The 18,676-nt window shown below is 41.6% G+C and overlaps 1 pseudogene; it reads left to right on the forward strand.

Moving 5' to 3' along the window:
• Nucleotides 1-7,298: 7,298 nt before the first annotated feature.
• LOC117698513 (charged multivesicular body protein 1a pseudogene) lies at nt 7,299-7,754 on the forward strand (annotated as a pseudogene).
• The last annotated feature ends 10,922 nt before the right edge of the window (nt 7,755-18,676 follow it).

Consider the following 18,676-nt stretch of genomic DNA (forward strand, 5'->3'; position numbering starts at 1 on the left):
ACTTGAATCAGTGGCAGCAGTCCACCCCAATCAGCAAACCCCAAACACAAATCAGTAGCAGTGGCTGGATCCAGAAGAAACGACGAGATTCTGCCGAATTGGCACAAGTCCATGGAAGTAGCAAAAAGCAGCCAGAGTACCAAGAGGCACATTTCTCTCTATGAAGTCATGACAAGTGAAGATCAGTAAAGACCAGCAAAGCATTGCAAGGTGAACCAATGCAAGAACATCGTTAGAGAAGACTACTGAAGTGTTGCAAGGAATCAATGCAAGAACATCCTCTCACTGTTTGTGGGGTTTTAAATATATTCTTTCTAAACATCAGACACCTTCTCAAACGTCTGCTCCAGCAAAACATCTTGTGCCCTCTCACAAGACAGCTTCCAGAAAACCACCATGCGTCTGTTCTCAGCAAAACATCCTCTCATGTGTCTACTTCAACAAAACATCTGTTCACATTTCTGCTTCAGCAAAACATCTTCTCATAAGGCAAACTCCAGAAAATCATCACATGACACAACTGAGTCTCCAAAGAAATTAGCAGTTTCCACTTCAGGGAAGGAGGTTGGAACTGGGCAGATTTGGGGAGAGAGGTTAATATGATCAAAACATACAAAATTCTCAAAATAAAAATAAAAAGATGTGCAGAAATGTATGAGACCCAGACATTCTCTCCATAATCAGTACATAGCCTCTCTAAATACTACAACATGTATATTTTAAAAATAAGAGATGGTGTTATGTAAAATTATAGCATATGTTATTACAAGTACAAAATTTGATGATTTTATATTATGACTCCAGTAATTTATCAACATCCTGTACACATTAAAATGTCTCCAATTACCTGGTTTGATTGTTTTGCCTTGTTAGTATCTTTTTATCTAAATCAGCTTCTTCCCATTGGATTTTTTTTAAAAAAGTGACACATTTGATTTGACAGCCACCTTATAATATCACTTAGCCTACTGTACTGTTATGGTTACTGTTGTTATCATTGTAAGAGAACAAACACATGATAGAAGCAACTTAAGGGAGGAGGATTTATTTCTGCTCCCAGTTTCTGTCCATCATGGCAGGGAAAGCATGGCAGGTGGAGCTTGTCACACAGCTTGCTCACATTTTAGTGGATCAGGAAGAAGAGGCAGATCAAGAAGCAAGGATGAACTATAACTGTCAAAGCCTCTAGTAGCCCATGGCTACCTCTAGTAGCCCATGTCCACCAGCCAGCCCTAAGGTCCAGAGATTCGAAAATAGCTTCCCAAAGCAATGTCACTGGCTGGGATCAAGTAGAGGAGCACATTAGCCTTTGTAGGACATTTACATTCTGCCCATAAAACCAACTTCTGTCTCACATGTATTTTTCATAAATTGGAAATTGAATCTGGAGATGAGCTTCAGGTTAAACACCTTTGGAAAAAAGAATTTCATGTGTTACACACCTAAAATACAGTGAAAAAACATCAGGTTAGCAGATATTCAATGTCTATTCATCCTGGGATAGGGGCACTAGCTTTACTTAGCTAAAAGTCTCTCCTGCAGTGGTACACTCTGCTTAGAAACTTGTACAAAATTGGAGGCATGATTCTTTGACATCAAACAACCTATTTCCCAACAGATTTTTATTTTATGCATTGATAACCCTTCTCTGAATTATGACATTAATGTAAGACTTCTTATAATTGCCAAAGCCAAGAGTTTAAAATTAAAGGAAGGAAAAAAAGAAGGAGGAGGAAGAGGAGGAAGAGGAAGATGAGGAGCAGGGAGTTTGACTCAAAGGTAGAGCACATGTGTCTTACTATGCACAAGGCTGTAGTTTCAACTCATAGCAATGAAAATAAAGAGTGAACTGTAGCTAAGACTTTTAAGACCTCATGTTTGAACTCTGGATGAAAAATTTTATTTTGTTTTCTAACCGGCCCCCCAACACACACATCAGTCCTTCCCCAAGGTATTGAGAGCTGGCCTTAGTCCCAGCAGGCAAGAGAGACAGAACAAAGAGGATTTTCCAAGAAGAAATACTGAAGGGACTATTTCAAATGTTACTTGGTTATATGAAAACATATAGGAAGAATGGTAGTAGAAAATCCTAAATCATTGCTAAAATGAGTGAACAAATATTTTATAATAAACATAGCCTGTGCACAGGCTCATGGTACAACCCATTCCCAACCCCCATAAAAATTACTTACTAATTGAAAAAGGGAAAGAAGTGGCTTTAAACTAGTGGTGGCAGATTCTCCTTAATTAAGTAGTCCAAGTTAATGTCGCTAACATTAGGGCAATTAAAAGCAAGTGTCACTTCAAACCCTGAAGAATTATGCTATTGTTGCCCGTATTATGAACTATTCATTATCAGGCAAATTCAAGGTTATGCACATTCTAAAGAAACTAGCCTCTATCCACCAGTGTCAAGCAGAGCAGAGTTGGAGATGATATTCAGATCCATTTTCCTAACATGTGGAAGGCCTGGGGCCTGATCCCCAGTGATAAAAGAGAGGGTGGGAGAAAAACGGGGGGGGGGGGGGAAAGTAAGTGGGCAAAGAGATTCAAAAGGACTATTCCAAATTAGAGACTGAAAAAAACATAATGGTCACACAAAAAAATGTAGAACCCCCCAGCTAAAGATGATGACATTAGACAAGAGTCATTAGAAAGTAATAAAGGGGCTGAAGACATGGCTCAGTGGTTAAGAGCACTAGCTCTTCCAGAGAACCTGAGTTTGGTTTCTAACACCCACATGGCACCTCACAATTGTCTAGTTTCAGGGGATTTTATGCTTCTGGCCTTTCTAGATCCTTCAACTCACATGCACATATCCACATGCAGATGTACACACCTACACATAATTTTAAAAGAAATAAAATATTTCCATGATATATCTGTGGTGGTTTGAATATGCTTGGCCCATGGGAAGTGGCACTGCTAGGAGGTGTGGCCTTTTGGGGTAGGTGTGGCCCTGTTAGATGAAGCATGTCATTGTGGCAATGGGCTTTGAAGTCCTATGCTCCACCCAGTGCAGAGGAGACCCTCCTCCTGGCTGTCTATAGAAGACAGTTTTCTTCTGGGTGCCTTCAGATCAAGAAGCAGAACTCTCAGCTCCTCCAGCACCATGTCTGCCTGAATGCTGCCATGTTTCCCACCATGATGATAATGGACTGATCCTTTGAAACTGTAAGCCAGTCCCAATTAAATGTTGTCCTTTATAAAAGTTGCATTGGTCATGGTGTCTCTTCACAGCAACTAACTAACACATCTCCCCTCACCCTTCTACCCTGTGACGGGTCAAGATAATAATAACTTATAGAATCAAGAAACAGGTTCGTTCTAACCTAATGGCATCTCAATCCTGGATTTCTCCACCTCCAGAATGGCACATGCTTTCTGTTGTTTAGAAGCTTCCTGTCCAGGATACCTTGCTATAACAGCCTGAATGGAGACAACAGAGACATTACAACCAAATGGAAGATATGATTCTTGTCAGAACTCTTGGACCAGAGAGAAAGGAGCAATATAACAGGGCAGTACTGCACAGTTGTATTGCCTATAGAGTAGAGGGGCAGAGCAGTTATTCCTATAGAAGGGGCTCCAAATGAGGCTTTATTGATTAGATAAGCAAAACCAAATGATAGATTATAGGATAAGGAATAAGACCATAAACATGGTAGGAGCCAAACCAACTACAGACATAATGATGTAGAAAAGAATCAAGCACACAACACTAAAATGAGAAGAAGACAAGGCTAATCTCCATGGAGATGGGCAGCTACTAAATCAGTGAGAGAGGAACTGACATAAAGGCAATCAAACAGTCCCATAAGTGGTACTTGTGGGAATTGGAAAATTCCATATAGAGAGAGCAGAAAATGTACAAAACACATAAATATATAAAGCAATCTTTAGATTAATGTGACAAGCCAGAAGCAAGGAAATTTTGGATATAGTCTACTTAACCATTGAAAATTAAAAGCTTAACATGCAGGCAGGAAACAAGTCCCTGCAGAGCTCTGAACTTTTAGCCAGGCTCCAGACTTCTCTAACAGCATGGGTTTAATACTAGAAGACAAGGAAGCTGTTTTACAAAGTCCTGAGGAAAAGAAAGTATGACTTGGTGAGGTCATACCCAGCCAGGGGATGCTTCAAAATCATATATCTTAATAAATGAAAGAATTAACAAATACAGTGCCAATATATAGTAATCACAAATCAGAGAGTGCCCAGCTAATTTACAAAGAATGTAAAAGACAACTCAGGAATGTAGACACAGAAAATGAGACTAAGTACTGAACTAAATTCAGTGAGTGTCAAGCTAATAATAGACAGTAATGGGGAAAAAGGCTGTAGACAGAATGCAGCGGTCAGATATGTGAGAGCAAATATACAGTGGTAGTCAGTCAACACATGTATGTGCATCTGCATGTGTAAACATACAGACATACAGAAGCAAATGCAACAAAACCAGAGATCTGGAGAAGGAGAAAGACAAATGAATATCCAGATGCCACACTCCCATAAGATGGAGACAACTGACATCAACTTACGAAATGTCCTAAAGGAGGGGAATCAGAGGAAGTGGGAGAGGGGGAAGGTGGTGAATGTGATACAAACACATTGTGTGTGTGTGTGTGTGCGTGTGTGTGTGTGTAAAAATGTCAGAATGAAGTCAGATATGCAAACAAAATGCTTTTATTACCTCTGATGCCAATGTTTCTCACAATTACTTTTTAAAATGTAAATAATCTTTTTCTTGTAGATAAAAAATAATATTCTGAAGTTCAATTGATCCTTTTTCTGTATTTCTAATTTTCTTTTCAATCCCGAAGAACAGGATGCTTTTTTAAAAAAACAAAAATATTGCTGCCATTCTATCTACCTTGTCACCTTGTCTTCAAATTGAATGTGTTTATAAGGAAGTATTTGACCAAGCTGGGTCTCCTGATGCCTGCCTATAATCTCATCATTTGGGAGGCTGAGGCAGGAGGATCTTGAATTCAAGACTAGCATGGATACATAGCAAATTTGAAGCCAGTCTGTACTCCAAACTAAGACTATATAGAATAAATTATGAAGAGTTCAACAAATATTAATAGTGAACTCTTTCTGGGTGTCATATTCTGGGTAAATATTTTTAAGCACTGACCTTTGTACTACTCTTAGTTATATGCACGCTCCATAAAAAGCATTATTTTTTACTAAAACCATAAGGATTTTCCTTTAAAAGAGAAAAAGGATTGGAAATATTTGAGATAAGATGTTGAGCACAGAAAATCAGGCCAGGGCAAGTATTCATGGTTATCGTCAAGTTATTACTTACAGTCTTTTAACCAACTTTATTTCATTTCAGTTTGTTTTATTTTGTGTTTTGTTTTGATGAGACAGTGTCTCACTGTTCAGCTCTGGCTGTTCTGACACTCACTTTCTAGACCATTTGGGTCTTGATATCAGATCTGCCTGCCTCTACCTCCTGAGTGCTAGAATTCTAAGCATGTACCTCTATACCTGATGAGAGACAGAGAGAAGAGAGAAGAGAGAGAGAGAGAGAGAGAGAGAGAGAGAGAGAGAGAGAGAGAGAGAGAGAGACCCCGTTTGAATGTTGAATGCTGCAGTTTGAATACTGAAATTGGAGCTCACTGGTAGAACATTTTCCAGGTATGTATGAGATTCTTGTTCAACCCCCAGTATCACACAAGCAGGAGTGGGGGGGAGGACCTAAAACCCCCCAAATTAATTTACATTCCCAACCTTTTTTTTTTTTTTTTTTTCAGGAGAAGATGACCAGCCCCACCGACCCGCATTTGGACAGGCATAACTTTCTGAACTGCCGCACTAAGCATCATCATCTTAATTTTGCTTTTGGTTTCAGGGTCCCGACACAACTTTCTGATCATAAATTGACTTCGTGTGCAGTTTCCCTTCAGGGAGAAGATGAACAGATGTTAAGCATGCAAGGGCGAGACTCCGTTTGTCTTGTTCACGGGTGTAGCCACAGCATCTGGTACTCAGCAGACGCTTCGTGATTCTTTAACTAGAGGCTGAACTTCATTCAGCTTTGATTGGCTTGAAAGTTACACATACCTAACGCAAATCAGTAAATTGCCATTCTGCGTTCCTGACTGCCCTGGGAACCTGGTTCTCCAGCCCCATCCCCCTCTCTCCTCTCTGAAAGATTGACCCTCTCTCTGGTTGGTGACAGGATTATGACTCACAGTTTACAAAGCTGCCAGCCCAGAACTTTCCTGACACAGCCAAGGTCACGGCTCCCTGGATCAGGGATTGGTCTGCAAGCTGGAGTCCTTCTGAAGCTTTTCTTTTCGTGTCATTGCTCAAACTGCTGGGCAGGGCACCAACTGCCAGGGTTACTTTGTGTGTACTTGTTTATACAAGATAGAATAATTTATTTTTTAAATTTTAACTTCTCTTTACTACTGTTTCTGTCTTCGATTAAAAAAAATAGTTTTAGAATGCTTTTCTTGATTTTTACTATATTTGACTCTCTTGAAGAATGGGTAATTTTTAATTTTGCTATTTTAGAATCAAAATTGAGAATTATGAGAAGACTCCAGAAAAGTGGTTTTCTTTTTCTTTCTTTCTTTAAATTTGGAAGTTGGAGAAGTGACTGTGTGTTGCGAAAGAGAGAAAGACACAGAGAGACAAAGAGAGAGACAGAGAGACAGGGAGAGAGACAGAGGGAGAGAGAGGATGAAAGCCATTTGTTTGAGCTAGTGAGGCAGGAGTGGCATTGTCTGGGAAAAGAGTACCAGCCTTGTGTTTTAGGTAGCTGTCACTGCACTGAGTCCCCAAGGGAGGACGGACACAGGGTGTATGTGACGTGGAGTCTAAGCACTGAAGTTTGAAGTAGCATGAAAGGTCAGGTGAGGAACCACTGAAAAGGTCTCTGTGGGTCCCCTGGCTGGGGACAGTGTCTGTCAGATACCAGAATTATCAGGTCTGTCAGAGCCTGTGACAATGCAGTGGCCACCAAATACCTAGACCCAGGCTCCGTCCATCATCCGGTACCAGGTCCACTAAGGAGTCTTATGTTTGTTATTTTGTAGTAATCCACAGAGCCCTGATAATGCTAACCTAATGTCAGGTTGAACTTGCCCAGTAAAACAATCTTCTTACAGTATTGCTGAAAATCGTTTCCAAGACATGGACATACCTATATGTATGGCCAAGAGCTAAAAAGGCTTGTGATGTGTTTTGTTTGTGGTTTCTTCTCTATGTTTGCAAACATTTTCTACTTTAAAAATGTGAGTGGTAATATCCTGGGCCACCCCTATACCACCCAACTGGCCATGGACCATACCCTTAGTCCTGTTAACTTCATAGGCAAGTAGCTGGAGAGGCCAGCCAAGAGGGCAGAGATAGACTCCAAGGCTGAGCAGGCCAAAGTGAAGAAGGAGAGAAAACTGAGGAGCATGCCGACATGTCCCACGTTGATGACGTAGTTTCTAAGGTGCAGACAGCTGTGACCATGAAGAGAGTGACTCAGAGTACAGTGTAAGTGACTAAAGCTCTATACGAGATGTAGATGCCCTGCATCTACAGAAGGTATCGGCAGGGATAGACAGCAGACAGTACAGAATCTGGATATGCACACATCAGTGTTGGAGATCCTGTGAACTTGGCTTCCACGACTGACCACCCCTCAGGAGCAGGTAGAGAGCCTCTTTGTACAAGTTGATGAGAAGAGTGACCAGTACAGCCAGCTTCCAGAGGGTTTTTCTGCTGTGGGCAAAAGCTCTGTGTAGCCAGGAAGACCAGATGTCTCAGGGTTGGCTGCCCTGAGAAATTAGTGTGGCCTGGGTGGGCACTGCCTCCACTGCCCTCTGACAAACAGAGTCTTCTTCCCTACCTCCATGTTTCACCTTTCCCTGACCCTGCAAACCTTCCCAGGCTCCTCCTGACATGCAAGGTCAGGTACCTCAGAACCATCCTTAGCTTCAACAGTGGTAGTGTCTTGGTGTTAAATTTGCACACACATGTGGGTGACTTCTGTGGCTCTGGGCTACAGCTGCAAGGTGGCTGGCTCAGCTTTGTCCTCTGCTTATTTTACAACATGTTTACAAGCTTACAAAAAAAAAGCAATTTAAGTCATTGATTACATGTGAATATCATTATGTAAATAATATTAGGGCTTTGGTTGTCAATTGGTAATGAAATGGGAGTCGCTTCAGGGTCTTGAGAGCAGAAATGTGATGATCTGATTTATTTGTAAAATGATTATTCATGACACTAATTAAAATAAATGGTATGGATCACAGAAGAGCAGGAGGGGACAGAATGGGGAAGGAAGGGAAGGAAAGAGAGGGATACCCATCAGCAGGAAAATGGCTGATAACCAGTTGCCTGGGAAGTATTTTAGTGTAATTTTAATGAATAGGGGGAAAACATATTATATTCTATTTTAATAACACCAATAATCAATCAGAGAAGAAAGAAGACAGATAAATAAAGACATGCTGTATCTTCTTAGAAAGCAGCCATGATCTGCCCAGCCTGCATCTTTTTGTCACATGTCTTTGTGTGTCCCCATACACAGGAAAGTGGGCAAAGGCTCAGAAAACCTAATGACAGATCTGTGATCAACACACTAAAGGCACTGAGAGCCTCGCCAGGGAGGACTCAAGTTGAGATACATCATGCATACTGAATTTTTAAATAATTTTTCTTCCTAATGTTATTTACATAATGATATTCATACATAATTAATGATAAAAAAATCTTCTCCAAACTTATTAAATCTGATGTAAAAATCCTATTACTAAAAGTTTATTTTAAATAGGAGAGGCGGTATGACATAAGCCAAATCTGGCCACTTTCTTTTCTTGAGACATTATCAGTAACCAGTAGAATTTAAAAAAAGAAAAACCACCACACAACACACACACACACACACACACACACACACACACACACACACACACACACTCTTCTAGGCAACATGCTGATAAGGACAGCAATTACTTTTATCAGTTCTAAATTACCAACATTAAGTTACCAACAGAAAGACAAGCCAATTGTTCTCTCAGCTCTTCCTCACCACTCCCGAGCAGCCAGGGATGGAGAAGAATTTGCTCAAGGTGACACAGAAGTAGCTAAGTTGTGGTCCTCAGGAGCCAGTGTCTCCCTTAAGCTGTCACAAAACAGTGCCACCCGTCAGAATGTTTCCATGAAGTCACCAGCGAAGGGGTCAATCCAGAGAAGTGAAGATCAATGGCTCAGCAAATGCATCCACATTCTTCCTCCTTCCGATTGTGATGCCGAATCGTTCATGTAAATCCTTTTGATCACGAATGGAAAATGACTTGGTTAAACTCCACAACTATGGATCCACGTCACATGCCCACGTTTTACAAGAAGCTTTTGGAATGTCAGTAGCTATGTGTCTCACTGGTACACAGTGCTTCCCTGACAAACACCTTCTAAAACACTCTCCTTCTACTTTGAAAACAGCACTGAGGGAGAAACGTCATGGTTTCCCTGGCTTTATCTAGTAGAAAAGGGAAGAGGGTTAAAGTGGCTTGCCCAAGGTCATAGAGACAGCAGGTAACAAAGGAGAGAGTAGAATCGAAGAACACCACCTGAGATGTCACCTGAGATGGAGAGGAGCACAGACACCAGGACAGCCTTTCAAACCTGAGAGCTCCTCACACAGGTGAGTAATTGGCTGGGCATGGTGGCACACCCCTTTAATCCCAGCACTATAGACAGAAGGCAGAAGCAGATGGAGGCAGTTCATGGCCAACCTGGTCTACAAGTCAAGATCCAGACTAACTGGGGCCTACAGAGTGAGAGCTCTCCGAGACAGGGGGTAGGGTACTGAAAAAGAAAGAAAGAGAGAGAGAGAGAGAGAGAGAGAGAGAGAGAGAGAGAGAGATAGGGCCAAGTATCCTGTGGAAAATATGAACCACTGGACAGCCAAATAGGAAATGGTAAGAGGATGCTATCCTGGTTGAAAATCCACAGACTAAACGGTGACAGGGAAGAGCATTTGCGAAAGGACAGGAAGAAGGAGATGTATAAGCTCTGCACCACTAAGCTTTTATCAAAGGGTTCCAGAAAAGATTATTTATAGTAAAATCAAAATGAAGATTGAAGAAAGATTAGAAAAAAAAAAACAGTTTCTTTAAGTAGAGCAGGCTTCTAGGAATACTTGAAATTGAGAATCTGTTGGGGGAAAATCAGATATTAGCAAAATTATAAAGATGAAAATGGTAAGGTTATGTGAAAGCACAACACCAATTGTTTCTGGTTTTTCCCACTCTGTATGTGCAGAATATTTGGTGATAGTTAACAGATTCGTGGATGCAGTAATGTTGTACTAGCATCTGAGACACTGAAGCAGGAGGATCCCAGTTTGAAGCCAGTCTGGAATACATAAGTGAGACACCATCTTAAAAAGAGGGAGTGGGGGAAGGGAGGAGGGAGATGCTAACAAAGACTGGCTGTGGGCACACTAAAGTTTCCAGAGTTTCCAAAGTTTTGTTGCTATGTAATTAAACCCCTAGCCTTGAGCGTTTAGTGTATGCCTGGCCATTCAGAATGGAAGTGATCTTTAGAAGCCAGCATGGATTCCTACCAAAAAAAAAAAAAAATCAGCCATTGTAACATTAAAGCTATCTCATTTCTTTGTCTAACAAGACGAATGGGCTGACAGAATGATGCTGGATACTGGACATTCTTCTATTATTTTTCCCCATACAATATATCCTGATCATATTTCCCCTCCCCCAGTTCCTCCCAGATCCCACCTGCCTCTGTATCCACCTTCATGTTCTTTCTCACCCGAGTGAAACAAACAAAAAGCAAAAGTCAAAACAAATGACAAAAACCATTAAAGACAAAAAAAAAAAAAAAAAAAAAAAAAAAAAGCACACTAACAAAATGGAATTCCTTTGACATTGGTCAACTACTGGGCATGGAGCCTGCCCTGGAATGTAGTTGGTCCATTCAGTGACACTCCACTGGAGAAAACACATTTCCCCCTTTCCCAGCAGGTATCAATTCTAAATAGTTTCTTGTTTGTGATGGGAGACTTCATGTCCATTTCCATTTCTTAGTGCTGGAATTTTGTCTGGTTTAAACTTGTGCAGTTTTTATGTGTGCTGTCATTGTGTCTGAGAGTTTCTATGTGTAGCAGCCTTGTTGTGTCTGGAAGATGCTGTTGCTTGGATGAATAAGCATCAAAGAAGTTTAGACAAGAATCCACCACCTCATGCTCTTGCAATCTTTCCTCCTCTTCTGCAACATAGATATAGGAACCTTGAGGGAAGAGGAATTGATGAAGAAATTTCATTTAGGCCTCAGGTCTCCAAAGTCTCTCACTCTCTGCTCCCTTGGACATACTTTTATGGTGGACCAAATAGAAATATGTGGCTGACAGTATAAAGAGAGAAATGTGGAGCTTGCTAGTCTTCCCCAAATAGTATCGGTTGAAGCACCCATGCCAAATTGCTACGAGAGGAAGGTTCCCTAGTTGACGATTTTTGGCTTGGTCTTGTTAAGCAAAGCAAAAGAAACAAATGAACTAGAACTTGACAAATCCACCAAATAAGTAGTATCTTATGTCTGGCTTATGAAAGCTGATGGTTACATTTTCAGAGTATCTGCAAGGATGTAGGCTTCATATCAATAGCTTGCGTCCTCACAGTGGGAATGCATAGATTATAAAATAGGAAAGCATGACACATGAGGTATTGTCCTTTCTCCTCCCAAAGAGAATGGATTGACCAACATTTACTAGCACACCACTACATAGAAAACTGGTATGTTTAGTTAGGACTCTTGAGTAAGCCTTAAAGTAGTTTAGACAAGCAGTATCCTACCCCAGTAATTTGTTCCTCCAAGTAACCTGCTGATGATAAACATTTTTTAGAGACTGTTACTGGACTAACCGAAGAATAACTAAACTGTTCTTTGTCACTGGGTAGTCAACAAGCTAAAAAGCTATTCTTATCTCCCTAAATTGCAAGCTGTAACCATGAACAAAATTCAAGGCTTCCCAGGTCAGTGTGACCTTACAATTCTTAGCCAGTCAGCCACAACAGACTTAAGCAGTGTTGCTACCCTAAAAGGAATGCACATTTCAAGTAGTCAGTCATGGCAGAGAGCAATGCCCTTTATCGTTGGCTGATGAAGTAGGGTTGTACCTCCTGTTAGCTGAGTTTCTGGCCATTTTTAGCAAGGAATTTTCTGAATCATACTCTGTCCTTCACTTATCATATTGCTGCCAGGTAAAGGGTTCTTGGTTTTTGTTTTTCCAGAGGAAAGAATTCAGCAGAGAGACAGGGGCCAGTCTAAGTAGAGATTGATTTAAGAAAGCTAAAGTACATTCCAAACAGCTCAGGAATGGGTTCACTCAGGGGTGGGCAGCAGTGCAAGAAGCTGGTTTGTTTCCAGAGGCTTTAATGACTACATCTGTGTCGGACAGGATAGCCACTTGGGGTAAGATAGTTTTTTCCTCTCAAATTACAGGGAATGAGTTTCCTTCCTAGAGAATTTCTTCTCATGGTCCTCTTTAAAGGCTCACAAGAAGTGCTCACCACCAAAATGTTTGAACTGAAGAGATGGCTCTGCAGTTAAAGGTATATACTGCCCATGCAGAAGACCTCAGTTCAGTTGCCAACACCCACATGGTATCCACAGCACTACTTCAGAGTATCTGACTTCTGTAGGCATCTGCACACACACACACACACACACACACACACACACACACACACACACTTAAAACATTAAGCCTTAAAGAAAAACTTATTGTTTAATAAGGAAATAAGTATAATAAGTTGGCTGATATAGTAGTTGCCTTTCCGTTGCTGTGATAAAACACCACGACCAAGGCAACTTAGAAAAGAAAGTGTATAATTGGGCTGTTTCAGAGGGTGAGAGTTGGTGCCAGAGCAAAAGCATGGCAGCAGGAACATCTGAGGGGTTACATCTTGATGGGCAACTGGGAAACAGGGAGAGGCACAGTGGGGATGGTGCAAGTCTTTTGAACCCTCAGAGCTCACCCCCAGCGACTTCCCTCCTAACCCTTCCCAAACAGTTCCACCAAACACGTGGCCAAGTATTAACTATCGGAGTCTACAGGGGCCATTCTCATTCAAACCATCACAGTTGAGGACGGAGTTTTCTTTCTTCTGAGCACATCTGTGCTGGGAAAGATCCTGTGGATTTTTCTTCCCCTGTACCAAGTCCCTAAAGGGTTGGCCAGGTGTAGAATCTGGGTGGAGTTGAGGCATTCTCCTCACATCTGCAAAGGAGAATCTGTCCTTTTCACGTATTTCCAGTGATCTACTTTCACTGTATCATAGTAACTTTGGTCTAGTTTTGTTTTGGGGGAGGGATACATAAACAGCCCAGAGAAGCTTCAAAGCCAGTGGGGCCCATAGAGCCCACTGTGGTTACTTCTTCCTGGTGAAGTTCTAGTGTTACTTCATCTGGCATTAGCCTGCTTAGAAATTTTGTTGTAACACACAGATTATTAAAGCCAACAGAAAGCCCTTATAGCCAGCAGCTGCACGAAGAACTTGCCCAAATCTTGCAGCCCTGAGCCCTACTGTTCTTGGCTTCTTAAGTACAAAAAAACCCATATCCTGGGTTGAAACACTTCAGTTAACAAGAACAGTTAGCAAGAAATGGAAGCACTAAAGCCAAAAGGCAAGGTTAGTACATTTAGAGAGTCTCCCAGCTCCAACCTGGGATCAAGGACTTAGCCGTTGTTCCTGTCTTGGCAGGTAGACTAGAGCTTTGTTCTTGTCTCTTGGCCGGTATTGCTGTTCACATGCTGGGTTCCAAGGCCTGAATAGGATCAGTTGTGCTAAGGTCTGGGAGCGGTTACAGTTCAAACACTTACAACTGGAATTTTGTGTTTTTGAAAAATTGGTGAACTTCACTAAAAATAATTTGGAATTGTTGTGGCCACTTTGGGAATCTTTCCCTTAGATAAAATAGTCATTTATTAGAAGTGCACTTGAGAAAATAAGATATAAAATCTCCCCCAAACCATGGGATGCATCATTTAACTGGCATATAAAGGTTTCTAGAAGAATTACACTCCAATTCTCTCTATAAGAATCTTAATATTGTGCTAATAAATTCAAGACTAAAGTCAGATTAGATTCAGTGGACACTCTCACCACCTCTATTTCCTTCTATTGCCTATTTTGAATACAGTAACCCTGTTGATTCTTTCTCTTTCTTCATGAACTTCTTCACACCAAACGCCATTTAAGGTAAGGTGATGAGCTTGAGGTATCAACTTAAGCAGAACTGAAACCTTGGTCTCAAGACAAATTCTGAGCCACGGTATTTTTCAGACTGAGAAAAGATCAAACTAAATGTTTGGAATTTGAAGTTCTTTATGTGTAAGCTCCAGGAATCCCCGATTCTATCAATCTGTCTACTTGATAGTCCTTGATTTAGATAAGAATTGTCCCACCAGAATTTGTGGTGATTCTATACAACATGGCTCCAAGGATGGATCAGTAAGAGGTAGAAAAGTAAGAAAGTAAATCTTAAAAATGTTCTTAGCTTTTTTCCTTTAAGAATAGATATACAATCCAGTCTTCAAACATACACACATACACACACACACACACAAACACACACACACACATACACACACACAATCTGCTATGCATTTAGAATATATCAACAACACTGTGGTCTTATTGGATTGGCTGAGCTGATGAAGTGGTCTTGTCATTCCATGTTGTTAGTGGACTACATACAGAGAGATAAGTGACTGATTCAAGAAATATCTGTTTGAATGGGAAGTGACTCTCCCCTGTTCCCTGCTAGAATTACAACATTTAGCAGACCATTTCGAGCGCATGTTAGAACAGACAAGGAATCACTGTCAAGCAAATTAATGACTTTGTATTTACAACTGTCTTAAGATATTTGTTCTAATTTTTCTTTCTTTTATGTGTGTGTGTGGGGGGGAGTACAATGTGCACATAGTTATTTGTGTATGTGGGAATAAGTATATGTGGATTCATAAATGCCCAAGCAGGTGGAGACCCAAGGTTGAACTCAGGAGTCTTCCTCCATCACTCTTCACCCACTGAGGCAGGGTCTCTCAGCTGAACCAGAACTTGCTGATAATCTAATCTGCCTAGCCAGCTAACTCTGGAGATCCTTGACTCTGCCACTGAGCACTGGAACTGCAGGTGGGCTGCTGTTTCCACCCAGTATTTATATGGGTCGTGGGGATGACCAAAAGAATCATGTTGTTTTAGATGCTGGGAAACCAAAACCAAGTGCATTTACTCTGTGAAAAAGACCAACGAATTATTACTCAGCCAAACAAGTGTCATTTGGGGATGATGGAATCAATGGGCAGAATATCAAGTTAAGAAATGTAACAGCTATGTTCTATTTAACCACTCCTGGAGTATAATATTCAGTTCTTCATACTATGTCTCCCAAGAGACTTTAAGTCATGAAGAGAAGAGTGTCCCCAGACCATGTCAATAAATCAGGAATTGTAGGCTAGAATCTCAGAGACTGAAGCTCTCCCGTCCATTTACTCTACGTAACTGAGAAAACCTAATCAGTCGATGTGTTCATGAATAGTACATTACTGACCTGTGTTATCATGGAATAGTCAAGACTACTGATGACCAGTCTGTCCACAGGAAGGCAAGGCCAGCTAGGAAGAGGAGGCAGAGATTCTCTCTTGCATTTGGTTTTAGGTGAGGTTTTTGTTATATAGTCTTGGCTAGCCTGGAACTCACTATGTTGATCAGATGAGCCTCAAACTTATATCAATCCTCTTTCTGCTGCCTTCCAAGTTTTGGGATCATGGGCATACATTACCATACCCAGTCTTCAGAGCCCCTCTTTCTAAACCAGACTATGGCCTGAGACATTAACACCACAATAACAAGAGGGTTTCTTTTCTTTTCTTTTTTTTTTTCTTTTTAAAGTTAAGGTGTCTATTGCTGTGATGAAACACCTTGACCAAAACAACTTGGGTTTACTTTGCTTACAATTCCAGATCACAGTCTATCATCAAAGCCAGCAAAAGGAATTCAAGGCATGAGCCTGGAAGCAGGAGCTGATGCAGAGGCCATAGAGTACTCTTCACTGGCTTGCTCAGCCTGCTTCCTTATAGAACCCAGGACCACCAGCCCAGTGCTAGCAGCACCCACAATGGGCTGGACCTTCCCACATCAGTCACTAAGAAAATGTCTTAGTGACTTGTCTGCAGCTCAATCTTGTGGCGGCATTTTCTCAATTGAAGTTCTGTCTTCTTAGATGACTCTAGATTGTGTCAAGTTGACATAAAAACTAGCCAGCACAAGCAAGCCCCATGGCTTAGTGGCTTGAAGGTAGCAAACATATTCCTTTGCCTTCCTTTTCTTTAAGAAATGTGAATCAAAAATATTCACAACAAGCTGGCCATGGTGATGCATGCCTTTAATCCTAGAAGTCTGGAGGCAGAGGCAGGCAGATCTCTGTGAGTTCAAGGCCAGCCTGGTCTACATAATTCCAGGACAGCCAGGGGTCTGTACAAAATCTGTGTCTCAAAAAAACCAAAACAACCAAGCAAACAACAAATACACAACCAACTTCACAGCCATGTTATGTAAAGGAATGACTTGTAAGATCCTCCAGAACCACAAAGATAGCACATATTCTTCTGGTTCTTTTAGTCCCAGACCTGATATAGTAATATTCACTCTAAAGTTCCATCTATTCAAATCCAGTGTGGGGCTCCCAGAAGCATTCCCTTAGCACAGAGAAGCAGGGAATGAATTCCCAGAGAGCAGAAAGGAGAATGGAGGTGGAAGACACAGGGACCTTCTTAACTAAGTAGTGGAAAGGACTTTCTGAAGGGACAAGGGCTCCTCAGGAGTCAGAGAACACACTCCCTCCACCCAGTGGCGAATGGATGAGCAGATATTCACATAGCCAAGGAGCAAGGCCACCAGATGACACGTAAATCCTTCCAGCGTACTTCTAACCCGACCGTATCAAGAGAAAATAATTTCATGTAAGGAGCCTTTAAAGAACTCTGTTCTTGCCATGGATATTTCTCAGCAATAAATCCCACTGGAGCCCTGCCTGCATGATGTTATTTAGGACAGTTAAGGGAGATTTTGGAATTACTGCAATGCCATTTAAATTCATTATCTAATGCTAATTAAAATGATCTGTTTCCCTGTCACCGAGGAAAATCTTGTTAGGGAAACTGATGAGCTGCAGCGAGTTGTTAGCGAGCTGGGAACACATGATCACAGAACTGCCTGTTGAGCACACGTGAGGGAGGATTAACCTGCACCTGGCCTTGGTCAGAAGAGCGGGCCACCCAGCATCTAAAGAACACTGATGGCACAGCAGAGCTACCTCTAATTCTCTAAACCAATAACTTTGGGTCCAGCCACCCAGCCTCTCTGGAGGGCTAGACCAGCGGTTTTCAACCTTCATCAAGTGTATTTCCATATTTCAGATACAGGATCCCCACCCCAGGCAATCACAGAAGAATCCCTGATAAATAGCCCAAGTAAGCTCTTTAGATGAGTTCAAGATGCAGGTGGGATTGACTACTCATGCTTGGAGAGGATGCTGTGATTCCCCCATTTCCAGACTGAATGATGGGAAGCCGTTGGCTTCTTTCATTACCCACTTTCTGGTTCAGTCACTGGCTGTTGACACTTAAGCTTCATGGTCAGCTCAACTGGATTTGGGATCATCCATCTCCTGGGACATTTACCTCTGGGTATGTGTGTGAATGGGTTTCCAGAGCGGTTTAACTGGGAATGTCCACCCTGAATGTGGACAGCATCATCCGCCGGGGTCGAGTCCTAGACAGAATACAAGGGGAGAAGGAGGACTGCAGCTCGGCAGCAGCATCCCTGCCTGCTGACTGCAGAGGTATGGGGACCAGCTGCACCATTACACTCTTGCCACCACAGCTCGAATTGCTCTCACCACCTTCCCTTCTGTGGTGGGGTAACCTATCAAACTCAGACCATAATAAAAGTTTCTTTTGTTAAGTTGCTACAGTCAGTTTGTTTTTCTGTGAAGAAGGCTGAAAATGACTGTTGGGTGAATACTTAACTACCCAGTTCAAGATCAAGGTTCTAAAAAAGAAAAAAAAATGCAGTAGTGGTGTGTGTGTGTGTGTGTGTGTGTGTGTGTGTGTGTGCTGTGAAAATAGATTAGTGGTTAAAATGTTTGCCGGACCAGAGTTTGGATTCCCAGAACCCACATAAATGCTATCTGGGTCTGGTAGCCTGTCTATAATTCTAATTTGAAAAGGCACAGATAGGATCACCAGAACAAGCTACCTAGCAAGACTAGCCATATTGGTCAACTCTAAGTCTTACTGAGTGATTGATCCTGTTTCAGTGAATAAAGTTGTAAGAGTGATGGATGATGATTCCCAACATCAAGCCCAGGCCTCCACACGCACATGCACCCCCCCACACACACACACGTGTGTGTGTGTGTGTGTGTATATAATCATATATGTATACCCTTGCACACATATACTCATACACATGCAAAAACAGGCATACACACACACACACTCAAAAGGAAAAAAAGAAAAAAAAACGGAGGGACTGTTTCTGGTGATTTGAGAGAAGCAACCAGTTCTTTCTGTTGTAGCCAGTCATCCAACAACGGCAGTAAGAAAAGCAAACCTATGTACACAACC

The sequence above is a fragment of the Arvicanthis niloticus genome, chromosome 1, assembly GCF_011762505.2.
Source record: "Arvicanthis niloticus isolate mArvNil1 chromosome 1, mArvNil1.pat.X, whole genome shotgun sequence".
Taxonomy (NCBI): Eukaryota; Metazoa; Chordata; class Mammalia; order Rodentia; family Muridae; genus Arvicanthis; species Arvicanthis niloticus.